The sequence below is a fragment of the Saccopteryx bilineata genome, chromosome 4, assembly GCF_036850765.1.
Source record: "Saccopteryx bilineata isolate mSacBil1 chromosome 4, mSacBil1_pri_phased_curated, whole genome shotgun sequence".
Lineage (NCBI taxonomy): Eukaryota > Metazoa > Chordata > Mammalia > Chiroptera > Emballonuridae > Saccopteryx > Saccopteryx bilineata.
In genome coordinates, this window is record NC_089493.1 from 44,110,654 (window position 1) to 44,126,309 (window position 15,656).

Consider the following 15,656-nt stretch of genomic DNA (forward strand, 5'->3'; position numbering starts at 1 on the left):
TGAGAGTTGATGCTTCCAGCTCCTCCCCCTTTTCTCTCTCTGTCTCTCCCTCTCCTCTCTAAAATGAATAAATAAAAAAAAAATTAAATTCTGTCCCATTAGAAACAGATGTGATCCCAAATAATGTCATTATAACTTGATAAGAGTATTGATCATTGAAAACCCTCAACTTGCTTTGTGGATAAACTCCACTAAATCCTAGCCCCAGGAAGCATAATGTCAGTCTTTAAGCAATGATATATTTGGTGCCAGTGTTGCTGTTGAATAAAAGGGCAAACAGTATAACCCTCTGAATCCACAGATCACTAGTGAGTTAACACATCAGTGGGCAGCACAGGAAGCAAGCCAAAAGACAACAAGCTGACACAAGAGCTGAAGCTGTCAGTCACGTTAATGGACTAAAGAAGAATATACAAATATCTTTGGATTCCAAAATCAAATTGCCTTTCTTCCATGACAGCTCAAAAACCCTCTTACAATTGGTTAAGGGCCTCAGCATAGTTGGGATTGGAGACTTAGAGGGAAAAGCACAAAATAAGGAAATATTTAGAAAGCATCTTGCAGATACCATCTCCCTAAGTGCTTCATAATCATAATGTTATGGTTGAGTGACTATCAAATTATAGCTGAAGATCAAGCGAAACACAGACATTTTCAGAGCAGTTACTGCTCCCTTAATGGTCTGATAGAGCAAAGGATAAATTCTTGAAAATGTCAGGTATTCAATAAGTCAGATTCTTAGAGAGAAAGAAATAAAGCCTTCCAGAATTCAGGCTCATTACCTAAGATAAACGTCAGGGGTCAAGTCCAGCAGGAATTTACAAAGACAAACACAAATGCTGTAACATTAGTCCCCAAGGCTCCACAATCAAACCAAGGGATTTTAGCTGTTCTGACTTATTCAGCTACGTCCCCCAAATGTCTTGCTATCCAGAAGCAAAAGATTGCAGTGGGGCCTTAGCCTTTTGGGGACACTGGGAACCCGGGGACACAGGGTGAGCACAGGTAACCAGGTGCAGTGAGGCCTCCAGAGCGCGCTAGGGGTCTGGGCAGGTGGGTCCTCGAGTTCCCCCCTCCAACCCAACCGTAAGTCTCCGAACCGAACGTCCTGCTGCAGCATCTGTGTTACCTGGTTCTGGGCAAGAGCTAAGCTGATGTAGCCCAACAGCATCATTATGCTGTGCAACTTATTGGCAGCAACTTGGCCACAACTGCTGAAAGAGATGCACTTCTAGTAGCTGAAAAATCAAGAAAGAACTCATGTGACAAAGAAGAGAAGCAGATGCTGCATTTGTTTTCGGAACTCCGCAGAAAACTTCACTCACAGTGAGTTTTGAAAAATAAATGGTTAATTATCTTCCTCTTGCTTTTGCCTTAGTGAATATCCATGCAACAGCCAAACAAGGTTTCCAGCTATGCCATGTTATTTGCCCAGGCATTACAAAGAGGTGCCACTCACCTCCCTACCTCAGACTCCTCCACGGACCTACCAGGACCGCAGCACCCAGGCGGCTCGGAGCTCCGGGAGTGTGTGTAGCAGCCAAAGCAACAGTCTGAGGCTGCAGTCTCATGGCGCTCCAGGCGTAGGAGACTGTTTTTGACAGCAGTTGGGGTCATGTCTTGCATGACCTTTTTTACAAACCACTATCTCAGAAGGTATTCCCAACACTGTTTCTCGTGGTGTGACAAGGCCAAGGAGAGATGTGGCAGTTACTGAGACAGCCTATGTCAGAGACATTTTGTACTTATTCCAGGGCGTAGATGGCAAAATCAATCCAAGATGAGCAGCACTGAGAATTGTTACAAAGCAGAGGGAAAGGCAAACCTAAATAAATCTCTCAGAGATAGGACAGTCAGACTTGCTGAGTTGGGTTGGTTACATAATAAATCCAGAAAATACATGGATCAGAGGAGCCTAGACTGTTCATTTTGTACTTGTAGGTCGGAGCTTTCTACTGCCTCGCACCAAAAATTAAAATACTACCGATTACTCTCTGTTTTACATTTCCAGCTACAGAGGATGATCAGGGTGTGAATTGGGGCCTTCAGAGTAGCTCCCACTCCGACACCTCCTGGTTTGGACATACGATCCCAAGACAAGACGGGAGACTCTTGCGGCCCTGGTGGACCACTGCCGAGGAAGAAAAGGAGGTGCGCTGGCCTCAGCTGTCCACGCCTGCACAAACCAGGAGATCCAGAGTGAGGTCCCTGGTATGGCACATTGGCACATTCTCAGCTCAGGATTGCATCCTGCCCTAAGCTTCCTTTACTGTTGGATATATACCAGGGAGCTGGAGGACACTTACCACGAAGTAAGAAATGTAGTCAATTGTCAGACTCGGATTTAAGAAGCATGGGCACTCAATTACTTGTTGTTTTCTTCTTCTTCCCATGTTTACTGTTTTCTCTTAACAGTAATGTCACCACACTTCATTTAAATGCCGTGCATATTTTGTACAGTGATTTGAAAGCCAATTATCCCATTTATCGGCAGAGCTGTATTGGGTTAGTGGAAAATTGTTATCCCATTTTTAATAGTGGAAAACTCAGCAAGGTCAAATCACTTGTCCAGATTTATTAGCAATAACAAGTTTATGGCAAGCTAGGACTTGGTTCCCTCAGTCTTAGTCCAGGTTTCCTTGCAGAAAGGTATTATGCATTCTACTGCTTTGCATGGTTACATGAAACTAAGCTGGCTGTGGTACTAACAATTTTAATGAAACAAGTTATTTGGATATGAACCTATTGAAATACAGTTAGTTCTGCTACAATGCAACATATGTGTTCCTTAAAAATCACTATGCTAAGCCTGACCAGGCAGTGGCGCATTAGACAGAGCGTCAGACTGGGATATTGAGGACCTAGTTTCGAGACCCTGAGGTAGCCAGCTTGAGCACAAGTTCATCTGGTTTGAGCAAGGCTCACCAGCTTGGACCCAAGGTCGCTGGCTTGAGTTGAGCAAGGGGTTACTCAGTCTGCTATAGCCCCACGGTCAAGGCACATATGAGAAAGCAATCAATGAACAACTAAAGTGCCACAACGAAAAGCTGATGATTCTCATCTCTCTCCCATCCTGTCTGTCCCTATCTATCCTTCTCTCTGACTCTCTCTCTGTCTCTGTCAAAAAAAACAACACTATGCTAAAATCACAGGTTAAAATCTGACAAAAAGTAGAGTGAAGGGGGCATCACACTCAAAAACTTTGTCAGTGATGTTAAATAAAAAATGTAGAGCAACTTAATAGAAGTTGTAGCACAGTTTTAAACACACAGTAAACTGTTAAGAAGTATGTAAATTCTAGAATAAATATGCCACTTACCTTGAAAAAGCCCTGATGTTGGCTTGTAGACATGGGCAGAAGGAGACTTGCCTGAAGTGCAACAGAAAGCCGTGGCCACTGACACACGCGACGATGGATTAAGGTAGCTGGTGAGTTTGAGATGTGTTTGTGTGTGCAATTTGTGGACTCCCATGTGGCTGAGTTGCTGTTTTCACCTACTTTCTCGTCAATGAAATTGCACTTTAGCAATCATGAAATTTGTGTTATGCTTAAATAGTTTCCTAATTATCAGTGGTGCCATAACAAGTTGTTTTAAAAACAAGCACGATAGCAGAACTGACCGTATGTGGTTTTGTTGGGTGGGTACTTTTGAAACACAAAAATGGCATTCTGTACGTGCATATGCATTGTGAAACTTGCTCAGTCTGTCTTGTGGCTCCTTCCCTGACAGTATTTTACTTATACTTTCTTACTGCATATCACTTCATAGTATGAACATATATTTTATTTAGCAACTCTCCAGTTGATAGAGATCATGCTCTTTGTGGTTTCAAATCTTATGAACAGTATTAAAATGAACATCATTAAAAACTGATAAAGGCAGAAGACTCTAGATTTTGAATGGACCCTGATACAAAACCCTTGAGAGTAGGAAGACTGTAGCAATGGAAAGATGAGAGTAGCAGATAAGTTGAATCAACATATAAGCAAATCTGGTTTTGAATCCCAGAGCCATCATTTGCCAGCTCTGTGACTTTGGGCAAGTTACTTAACAACTCTGAACCTCAATTCTCTCTTCTGTAAGATGGCAGTAATAGTACCTACTACACAGGGCTTTTGTAACATGTATAGCATAATACCTGGCATGTGGTGGCAATCAAGAAAGGTCAGTCCCCATCCCCTAGCATGACCTAGAAATAATAGCATGTCAGTTTATAGTTCACTTTTCCTTATACTTTACCTTTTTCTCCCATTTGTATTGGAGAAATGGTTAAAGCACAGAGCGAATGAAATTGAATTGCCAGGGCTTAGAGCCCAGTTTTACTGATTTTTATCCATGTAAATTTGGGCTTCTTACTTTAACCAACCTTTTGCAACTCAGTTTCCACTGAGGATGCACTGAATTAATATAAACACTTGGGAGTGTCTAGCACACAGTGAACACTATAAGATCATTATTACCATTGTTAACTGTACCTGGAATAAATATGTATAGATCCCTTCAAGGAGCTTATCTCAGTTAAGTTTCTCCCCCTAGTTGTCAACTCATGTCTTGGATAATGTGCGTCTCGAACCACTTTGGCACTTCTTTATTTTTATGACAGTTTGTAGTTTTGCAAAGACCACTGCCACAATAGTTTCCTTCTCACATGCTCTTCTGCAAAGTGACCTGTCGCTTCTCTATAGGCAGGCGCTCTGTTCTCCTCCCCCTTACATCAGGACGGGATTTTTGACTGCTTTAGCCAATAAAGTGTGGTGGAGCGATGCTGCGGGTCATAACAGCTGATTCAGCTTCTGCTTCATTTGGAACCAGGACTGCCATGCCGCAAGGAAGCCAAACCCCACGGTGTGGCTGCATGTAGGTGCCCGGGTCAGCAATTCCACATCTTAGCCAAGGCGCCAGGTGTGGGAGTAAAGCAGCCCCCACACGGCTGCAGCCCTAGTCTTTGAATCACCCTTAGTTTTTAAGCAAGACTTCCTAGCTGAGATCTCAGGTATCATGAGGCAGAATCAATGCGTCTCTTTTGTGCTTTATCCAAACTCTGGACCTGCAGAATCCATGAGCATATTAAAAATGGTTGTTGTTTTAAGCTGCTATAGTTTGAGGTAGTTTGTTATGGACCAACAGTAACTGGAACACTTGTCTTTCAAGGAGAAAGTTCCGTTATTTTAAGCTGTTCTGGGGTTAACATGTGAAAAAAATTATTTTTTGCTGAACAGAAAATATGGCCCTTTTCATAATAGTTTATGCAAGTAACTTGAAAAATAGACATTTTGAATCATATTTTTCTTTTACGAGTTGATGGGCAGGGCCTGGAACTGGTGTTTATATATTATACGTCAAAAAGATCTGCATGGTTTTTCTCCTCCAACACGTGCACAATTATTTTTCTAGAACTAGAGTTCCCAAGAATAAATTCTTTTTTTGTAACTGGAGCAACAAGAGTCTCTCTGGTGTTTCCTACCTCTGAAATAGAAATCATTTAGAAATGTTCAAACAGCTGTATTCAATTATCGCCGAGCATTTAAAATAGCTAGTGGTCTCAGATTCCGAATTATTCACAGCAACTTGTTACACGGGGAAGGGGTCTCTCTCAACCCGCATCTGTATGTGCATGAGCATTCCTGCGAGCCAGCTGTGCCCCTCTGCTCAGCATCCCTGTGCAGAGGCCAGTCTTCCAGTGAGCAAGTTGGAATACTTGTAGCTGGGTAGGACGCAAGACACCTGAACATGAGATATGCTCTGTGTTACATAAGGACAAGGAATCCCATTTCTTAAAGGAAGCTTTTCTGAGAACAACCATCTGTCCTGGTATTTTTTTTTCCAGGCTACCCTGATTTCAAATCAGAAGTTTTAGTAAGAGCTGACCTGAAACACGAATATACTGCCGGCTTCCACCACTTTCTTGCAGCCAGCTCCATTCTGTCCCATCAGTGCTTGGGAGAGGCTGTGTGCTGCTGGTGGGGGACACAGAGGGCTCGGGTGCTGAGCAGTGACAGAACTGTACCTGCCACGAGGTCTGAAAACACTCGGGGCTCACTTGTCAGGTCTTTGAGTCCTTGTTCCTTGTAAGAAGCTTCATTTTGACTGGATCCCTTCCCAGTTCCTTCTACTGTGCGAACTGCTTGCCCCAGTCCCACCCTGCCCTCCCAGGGGGCCACTGTGGCTTATAGTGAGGGCTTTGCAGTTAGAGACACCTGTACTTGATTTGGGGATCCTCTACCTACTAGCTGTATGACTTTGGGCAAGTTACTTAAATTCTCTGGTCCTTAACCAGAGGTTAGTTCCTTAACCTTAAGAGCAGAGACAATAATATGCCTAACTTGCAAGGTTCTTGTGAGAATGAAAGAAGTAATGCATTATAACCACCTAGAACAGTGCTTATCCTGTAACTGAATGTTCACTGCATATTAGCTATTATTAAGACCAAATGAATGTATATAACAGATATTAGCAAGGAAGAGCTTTAGAGTCCAAATACTTCTTCTTAAGATGCCTTTTATATTTCAAAGCTATTCCAGGAGAGCTAGGTATAGAGGCAGAACTGTTGAAGTCAATTAAAATGCCCCCAGAGATCACCTACAACCCTGCTGATGGGCTTTGCCTAGATCAGGCCCCTAAGGAGGTCATGCATTACTGGTGTAAAAAGTACTGTGTGTTAGCTGCAGATTACAGCAGGATTAGACATGAGGGGGTCATCGTTCTCCAGGCTTGAGACTCCAGGTCCACCCTTGCTTTCTGTTCATCAACAGTGAGGAACTCAAACAGTTTGTTATGTACATGCACATACATTCCCACCTGCCACAGGGGCTGGCTACCCGATCCAGATGTGCACTTGCTCTATAGGGAAACCAGTGTGTCTAACTTCATGCTTATGTAACAGGCCAGGCCTAAGATCTAGGTGACAAAAGTGTGACAAAGTAGCACTGACTGAAGTGGTTTCCTGTGCCGCACACAGCGGCGATCATCGGGGCCCTGAGAATGAACTTAAGAAAAGTGATGTCTGTCTTTAACTTCCTGTTCCCCTTTTCTCCCCCCTGCGCCCCTCTATCAATGCCAGGACAGGGTGTCCCAGCCTCTACCAGGATCCCCAGTGTACCACCAGTGGTACTCCATTTGCATCTTTCCTCCTGCGGTATATTCCAAGCCCCAAGACGGCTCCCCCACGGCTCTCAGCAGAGCAACTCTCTCATTACTCTTCATGTACATCCGTTATCTGCTTAGAGTCATTCACAGTATGCCACGAATGGCCCCCCAAAATCTCAGGACTTGGGAATCCAGTGCAGTAGGTTGGATAGTGATATGCCCAAGTTCTAACCCCCAGTAGTTGTGCATGGGACTTTATTTGGACAAAGGGTCTTTGCAGATGTAATTAAGTACAGAATCTTAAATTGGGATCATCCTGGATGAACTGAGTGGACCGTAAATTGAATCATATGTGTCCTTACAAGCAGAGGAGAAGCCAGGGACATGGAGGAGAGAGATGTGTGAAGACAGACGTAGAGACTGGAGCAAAGCAGCCACAAACCAAAAAATATCTGGAGCCACCAGAAGCTGGGAAAGGCAGGAAGGATTCTCTCCTAGAGTCTTTTGGAGGGAGTGTGGCCTGCTGCCTTCTAGGTTTTGGACTTCTGGCCTTCCAATCTGAGAGAACAGAGAGAGAAGAGATTTCAGTTGTTAGAAGCCATCCAGTTTATGACACTTTGTTATGGCAGCCCCAGGAGACAGTGCGTTTGGTAACCTGTGCACCACAATCCCAGGGGCCTACCATGCATCTGAAGTTCAGAAAGCTTTAGTAACTTGCTCCTGTCCCAACGTCAGGACTCAAACAGTTCCGGGACTTTTCTTTCTGCCAGTTTCCCTGAGGAATCATTGCTGTTGATTTGAGTTTAAAGAGGAGCCCACGGTTCCAAATGCACATTTGACTGGTAAAACTGTTCCCTAGTTCTTTCTGCACTCCCCATCCTGCACTTGTCTCAGCACTTGAGCCTCCTAAGTCCCAGCTCTCACACCACACCGTGGTTGATGCAGAAAGAAGAGGGAGGGAGGCTAGGCTGCCTGAAGTACCAATCAATATAGACACATAATTTTTTGCAGTTTTTTTAAAATTCCTCTTTCCATGTTCCTTTGTCCTGGCTCAACTGACACCACTACCCACCCCTTCTTTAATTTGTGAATGAACACTTTAGCAGCGCTGTTAATTCCATTATTGTCATCTGTGTATAAGCATATTTTTAACTGAACGATATCAAATTTGGGTTCCAGTTCCCCATCCTCTAATTTTCAATAGCGATTGTTCTTCTGGTTATATGTTTCAACATGTTTCAGAAATGTTTTCTTTCAGGTGGACTCACTGGGATCCCCTTTAAATTTTCCATAGCAATCCATAGCTGACATCAGCTCACACCCTCATAACTTAAAGAGGATGCAGGCAGTTTGGGTCCCAGCAAGAACCAACCCATCACTTTTGCCTTCTGTGCTCATTCTCATCTACCTCTCTTTGGAGTTTGCTCAAACATTCCAGCATCTATATGAAGCAGAGAAGTGCTGAAGCTGACACATATTTACCGAGTGGTTCCCCGTATATAGTTCTGTACTCCAGTTGCTATAGAAATAAGCCAGAAAAATCTAACTCTGGATTCTTATGTTTCACATATTCAAATTTAGAGGAACTGTGACGTGGCTACCAAAAAAAAAAAAAAAGAAGAAAGAAAAGAAAGAAGAGAAAAGAAAAAGAAAAAAGGCTATCTTCCATGCAGTGTCATTTTGGCTCTTTAAACTGATAAAGTCATCCTGTAAAGACAAAAGAAATCATTTGTCTGTTCCATTTCATTTTCTCTAGATTTGAGGGAGCTTCACTGATAGTGAAAACTTAGTCTTAGGTACTCTAACTGCCCTGAAACTCTGTGGAGTAGGGGAGAAATACAGAAGGCAGAAGAACACAATAGACTGATATGGCATACTTTTGTAGTGCTTGAGATGATAAACTACTTTTGTTCTTTTTAATATACCACAGAAATAGAATTCACTCGAGAATTGGCCAAAACTGATTGCTTAGCCCAAGGGGTTGTACAGGTAAGGCTGTAGTCCAAAATATGTACTAAGATTCAAAAAATGAAAAAATAAGGAACCAAAAACAAGCACTGCATGTTCAGATATAGGTAGAATGTTCCATGTCTGATTGCCCTTCTTTTGAATCAAGCTTTCTTAGTTTTTTTTTGAAATGAAAATCAATCTGGTACACACACTGCTCTTTAGCCTTTGTTACTGTAAAGCATGTATTCAACTTAAAAGTTGTATTGCTGAGAATAAAGCCATTGAGAAATGCTAAATGGTGTGGAGAGGGGAAAGAAGAGAAATAGGAGAGTATAAAAAGGTTTAGATCTCATGAAAAGAAGTCTTTAAAATAGCATTTTCCCTTTAACTAATGCTGGCTAGGAAAACCTATACTTAAAAAACACTTGAACAAATCCTTCCTCAGTTGAATTACATATCCTGTGTTATAATATTTGAAAGGGAAATTGATTTACATGAAAACAGTAAGAGAGGGCTTACACATATTACTTCTCAATGATTTGTACCTTAGCATTCCAAGCCACTTGGTTGATGGGTCCAGGCTTTTGAGTCCCACAGGTTATATACCTCAACCACAAAGGTGCTAAAAATGAAGGCCCACTGAGAGTTGAATGGGAACTTGGAGATATTAACTAAAGAGGTGTAGAGACCACAACACTTACCTTTGCTTTTAGTTCCTTTGAAAAAGGAAGAGGATCATACTGGTTGAGCTTCTAATTGCATAGGGGGCCATATGTGACATCTAAGAGTTTAAAACAACAGTATGAGTAATTTCAGTTGATTGGTTTTTTTGTGTGTTTTTTTTTTCAATTTACTAGCCTGTGGTTTTTTATTTCCTTTTTCCTTTGTAGTAGTTTGAAAGTTATATATTCCATCTATATTTTTTTAAATTCAGTTGATTGTTAAATAAAGAAAATGTTTCTCACAAGAAACTAGAGATGTTATTTTGCCCTGGCCAGTTGGCTCAGTGGATAGAACGTCCAGAGTGCAGAAGTCCCGGGTTCGATCCCTAGTCAGGCCACACATGAGAAGTGACCATCTGCTTCTCTTCCCCTCCATCTACCCCTTCTCTTTCTTTTCCTCTCTTGTAGCCAGTGGCTCAATTGGTTTGAGTGTTGGCCTCAGGTACTGAGGATAGTTCAGTTCATTCAAACATTGGTCCCAGACAAGGTTTACTAGGTGGATTGTGGTCAGGGCACATGCGGGAGTCTGTCTCTCTATCTCCCCTCTTTTCATTTAATAAAAAGAAAAAGGAAACTAGAGATGTTATTTAAAAGACCTTCAGGCCTTGGCCGGTTGGCTCAGTAGTAGAGCGTTGGCCTGGCGTGCAGGAGTCCCAGGTTTGATTTCCGGCGAAGGCTTCTCCACCCCTCCTCCTCTCCTTCCTCTCTGTCTTTCTCTTTCCCTCCTGCAGCCAAGGCTCCATTGGAGCAAGTTGGCCCGGGGGGCTGAGGATGGCTCTGTGGCCTCTGCTTCGGGCACTGTAATGACTCTGGTTGCAACAGAGCGATGCCCCAGATGGGCAGAGCATCGCCCCAAGGTGGGCATGCGGGTGGATCCCAGTCGGGCGCATGCGGGAGTCTGTCTGACTGCCTCCCCGTTTCCAACTTCAGAAAAATACAAAAAAAAATTTTTTTTAAAGACCTTCAAATAACTGACTAGCACCTTGACCATATAATGTCCACCTTGGCTATGCCCTCTCAGTCATGTAGTTCAATAAAACAGAGCCACAGTGTTTTATAGAGAGGCAGTGAAAGATAGTGACTAAGTGCTTTTACTTTGAAATCAAGTAGATAGAGGTTCAACTTTCATATCTACCATTTTACAGCTGATTAAGCCAAGCAAGTTATTTAATCTTGCTAAGTTTTTAGTTCCTTCAATTGTAAAAGGGGGGGGGGGGGGAATAATACTGTATACCACTGAGGGCTTTGGTGAGAACTAAGAGAAATGATATGCAGTCATTACTAAGCCTTGCATCTGGAATACAGCAAGTATTCAAAAAAAAAATAGTAGCTAGTATTGTTGTTACCATTATTATTTCAATAGAAGCAAGACAATAGTCTAAACTACTTCCTTCTCCTTTTCATTCATATCTCATGTCAGTAGGATATAACTAATAACTATAACTAGTATAATCATATAGTCACTGGCCTGTTACTACTTCAAGTTCTTTAGGAATTGCAAATGAATGCCTCCTAAACTCTCCTACATATTTCATTTCGGGTTAACCTTTAACCTTGTACTACATTATAAGCTCAAACCGCTGCATTCTGCAACACTTCACTGGACCAATATCAGTTTGGGCTTCACATTACGGGGAACACACTACCTTTTCACGGCCAATTTGCAGTTTCTCTCAGGTCTCAGGACTTTGAAAACTGGATCTGGTCAATTTCATTACTAGTGATCTGTAGAGTCAATTTTAAAATCATCAATCTTTGTAAACTCAAAGGTGCACCCATCAGCAAAGGTTCTTGCAAAGTTTTAATTATTTTGTGCTACAGAGTGAATGGACATACAGGCAAAATTTTCCTCATAGAAATAAGATCAAAATGACTTAATTAACAGAGAAATAGTTATCTGTTGCAAGTGGTGTATGACTCTTGCATTCTTATTAGACTTTTTAAATAAACACTGCTAAAAAAAAAAAAAAAAGGAGCTGCTGGGTGTTATTAGAAGCATCCAGCTAATGAGGGTTATGCACAAAAGCTCCAAGAAAAGCCAGGAATAGATTAGGTGACAAAAGAACAAGCACCACAACAACAAAGGCGTGGCAGCTTCTCTGCTCAGTCCTTTGGAAAAGGGACAAAAAATGAAAACGGCCTGACAAGTCCATACCTTTGCTTATTTACTTAATTTTGGAATCTATACATGGGATCTGAGAAAAGCCACATACTGTTTCTTTTTCCTTGTGTATGTTTTTCTGTTTGTTTCCTTTATTTCCAGTTTTACAGTGTGTCTGTAAAGTTATGGCGCACTTTTGACCGGTCACAGGAAAGCAACAAAAGAAGATAGAAATGTGAAATCTGCACTAAATAAAAGTAAAACTCTCCCAGTTTCATACCTATTCAGTGCAGTTCGATGTGGGCTCACGCACAGACTTTTTAGGGCTCCTTAGGTAGCTATCCTGTATAGCCTCTACAGACTCATCACTGACTGATGGCCTACCAGAACGGGTTTCTCCACCAAACTGCTGGTTTCCTTCAACTGCTTATCCCACCGAGTAATGTTATTCCTATGTGGTGGTGCTTCGTTATAAACAAGCCAATATTTATGTTGCACTTTGGTCACAGATTTGAATTTAGTGAGCCACAGAACACACTGAACTTTCCTTTGTATCGTCCACACACATCTCGACTGGCATGGCTGTGGGCTGCTCCGCTGTATACACGGTGTTACGTCATCATCTGCGCATGTGCACATGCTGCCACATCATCCGACAGAAACTGGGAGGGTTTTCCTTTTATTTGGTGAAGATATCATATTTCTATCATCTTTTGTTGCTTTCCTGTGACCGGTCAAAAGTGCACCATGACTTTACGGACACACTGTATATCCCAGATATATATGATTAAACATGAGCAATGCTGCCTGAATAATAAATAAACAGACAAACACCCATACAAACAAGGAGAAATGAGTTTCCCAGTTCCAAAACCACTATTAGGGACAGGGAGGTCTCCTGACAGCTTCTCTGAAGAAAAAAGCCAGTCCCTAATAAATTAGCTATTAGAGCAGGAAATGATGAACACAGGTAGAGGGAATGAAGAGAAGCTACTTTACACTGCAGAGCTAAGTTTAGATCTCGTTTTCTAAAATACTTCCTGCAGGGTTCAGGCTTTGAGGAAGAATTGGCTTAACAAAGGCAACAGAGAACTCCTCAAATCTGGGAGCTCTTTAACCTGCCCCATGTCAAAAGCATCATGAAGGAACAGCCCTTTTACAGTCAACAACACCAGAAAAACTGTGATGACAAGAATAAAAATCTCCGTAGTTCATTTGCCTGGGAAAGACCAAATAGGAGTTTTCTGTGAAAGAAAAACCTTCGCATAGAAAAAATTTGGTCATCATTATTTTTGCAGCAGATGGGGCCCGAGTCAGCTCCAGCTTCCCCACACGCAGACACCAGCCAGATTGGCCCCTAATTAGCAGCCCACCACACTGGTAAATGGCCTTCTCCTCCCATTTACAGGCCAAAGCCTTGCTGACCCCACAAGGCGCCACCTGAGACCACAACTCGACTCAACAATCACCGCCCATCAATTGTCCTGCAGGCCTCTCCGCTGCTGCGAACGTGTGAGTAACAAAAGAAGACAGAGGATGCTGCAGTTTTTACTTATTATTTTTCTATTTTGAGTCCTCCAAAGAAAATTACAATTTCACAAAGGTCATTGGCCAAGAAAATAAAAAAAAATTTTTTTTTCTGTCTCACCACCTACTTTCCCTACTTAATATTCCTTATGCCTCTCTTTCACCAAAAGGAAATGTGAAGAATGTTTTTCTCTTAAAATAAGGGCAAAGGAAATCTTTTATTTATTTTTCTTCTGCGCCCACATGATAATTTTCAAGAGTGTGTGTATGTATTCGTAATTTGTTTTACACCATTTGAGGGAGAGGCTAACTGGTTAACCCTTCTGTCAAGCAGGAGGAGCGTGTGTGGCCGATGGCAGCTGCCTGGCGCTCCTGGCCTTACCTTCTGCACAGGCTGCTGGCACTGACCGGCGGACCATAAGAACTGGGGCCTTCGAGGTTTCATCTCAGCCCCTGGTACCTCCTTGTGTCCCCAGGATATGACTGGCTCTGTCAAGTCCAGGAAGATAAATCTTTTTGTGTTTTTAAATCCCCTTTTCAAGTGTACCACCATTAAGAGAACCAGTTCAGCAAATCCAGAAGTAGCACAAAGAGGTAGCTTGTTCTGGTCTGAAAGGAAACCCATTCTCCTTCAGATTGTGTGTGTGTGACTGTGAAAATTTTACACTTACCTTTATAGCAGTGTCCAGCACTATTTAAAAGTTTTTTCTGCAACAGTATATTCAAAGTAGAAGTAAATTAATAATGTGTTTCATTAAGGTAATCCTAGAACAAGCCTAACGTTATCTCCCAAATTAAATTCCCTAACTACCTCTGATTGGCTCTTGGGATGAAAATCTTGACTTTCTAATATTTTATATATATTTTAAAAAGAATAGATTGGTTGTCTTCACTGCTGAAAACATAGAGACAAGCATCTTCCAACATTATTATGCTCCCCCGCCCCGTCTTTATAGTTATAACTCTTAGGAGCAAAAGCAAATATTTAAGATAACTCAGGTAATAATGAAACTACTTATTACTTGCTAAGTTAACATTTAGCAAGTACTCAAAGCAGTATGAAACTATGCTGAGAACTTCATGCCTGTTACCCTATTTAGTTCTCAAGACAATACTGTATTAGGTATTGTATTATCCTCGTGTTAGAAATGGTAAAACTGGAGATCAGAGAGACTTAGTAACTTGCAGGAGGTCATGCATCTAGTAGGTGGCTTAGGTAGGTCCACCTGATCCCACTACACTCGCCTGCCTGCACTTAACAAATGGAACATGACTACTCCCTAGAAATTTTTAAGGAAAAGCTTGTTCTGGACGTGTTTGCCAATCCCATTGTAACAAAGGCTTCACTGGCATGCTTCAGCCCGTCCCTCCCATACATTTTGTATACAGGAGCATAGTCATGGCTAGAGATGAGTCTCTTACGGAGAGCAGCTGGTTCTGGCTGCTGGAAACAATGGAATTAGCTGGAACAGTAGCTTTTGAGACTTCACTGTTAGCTGAACTTTCCTGTAGTAGCTCTGGTGACAAAATCTGGGAACAAAATTTAGCAACCACACAAACCAATACAAAGCAAAAATTTTAGGCAGATAAACACTTTGCAAGGAAAATAACGTGAACCTTAGGGTTTGTTTTTCTTGTTTGCTTTTTCACCTTGCCTTCACAGGAGGGCTAATAAATGTCATAGTAAATCAAGATGCATCATAATGAAGGTAGGAAAAAGACAAGATTGCTTTGAACCTACAGACTTTGACTTCTATCCCAATACAAAATCACGGTGAGAAAGACCCGGATTTGGCTACGAGGAGCTTGTGTATTTTAAATATGGAGGGTTTCCCCCGGAATCTTTAGAAGCGACTTTCTTACCATTTTCTCCTCACTGCTCAGAAAAATAAAGTCCCCGAAATGAGATAAAGGTCAGCCACCAACGTGGATGCCATAATCTGTTTTCCATCTCCCTTCAGGCAGTTAAAATTTTCCTTCTTTATTGAAATGTTGTGCTCAGTAGAGGTATAAACAAATTGTAAGAGACCATTTATTTAAGTCTGACAGTTTAACCAAATCTCCTTGTAGCAAGGCTTCCATGATAAGATTCCGTTCTCACATGCCACAGAGGGAAATTCATATTCATAGGAGAGTGTAATCTCATGTGAAAACCTGTCACGTTGATGGTACATCCTCCGCAGTTAAACTGTTTACAGGGTTTGTAGGGGCCCTGCCATATTACCATATTCATGCTAAGAAGCCACCATCTCCTTGATCTTGTGAAAT

At 42.0% G+C, this 15,656-nt stretch overlaps 1 pseudogene; it reads left to right on the top strand.

Moving 5' to 3' along the window:
- The first annotated feature begins 711 nt into the window (after positions 1-711).
- Positions 712-13,871, top strand: LOC136335418 (gamma-tubulin complex component 3-like; annotated as a pseudogene).
- Positions 13,872-15,656: the final 1,785 nt, after the last annotated feature.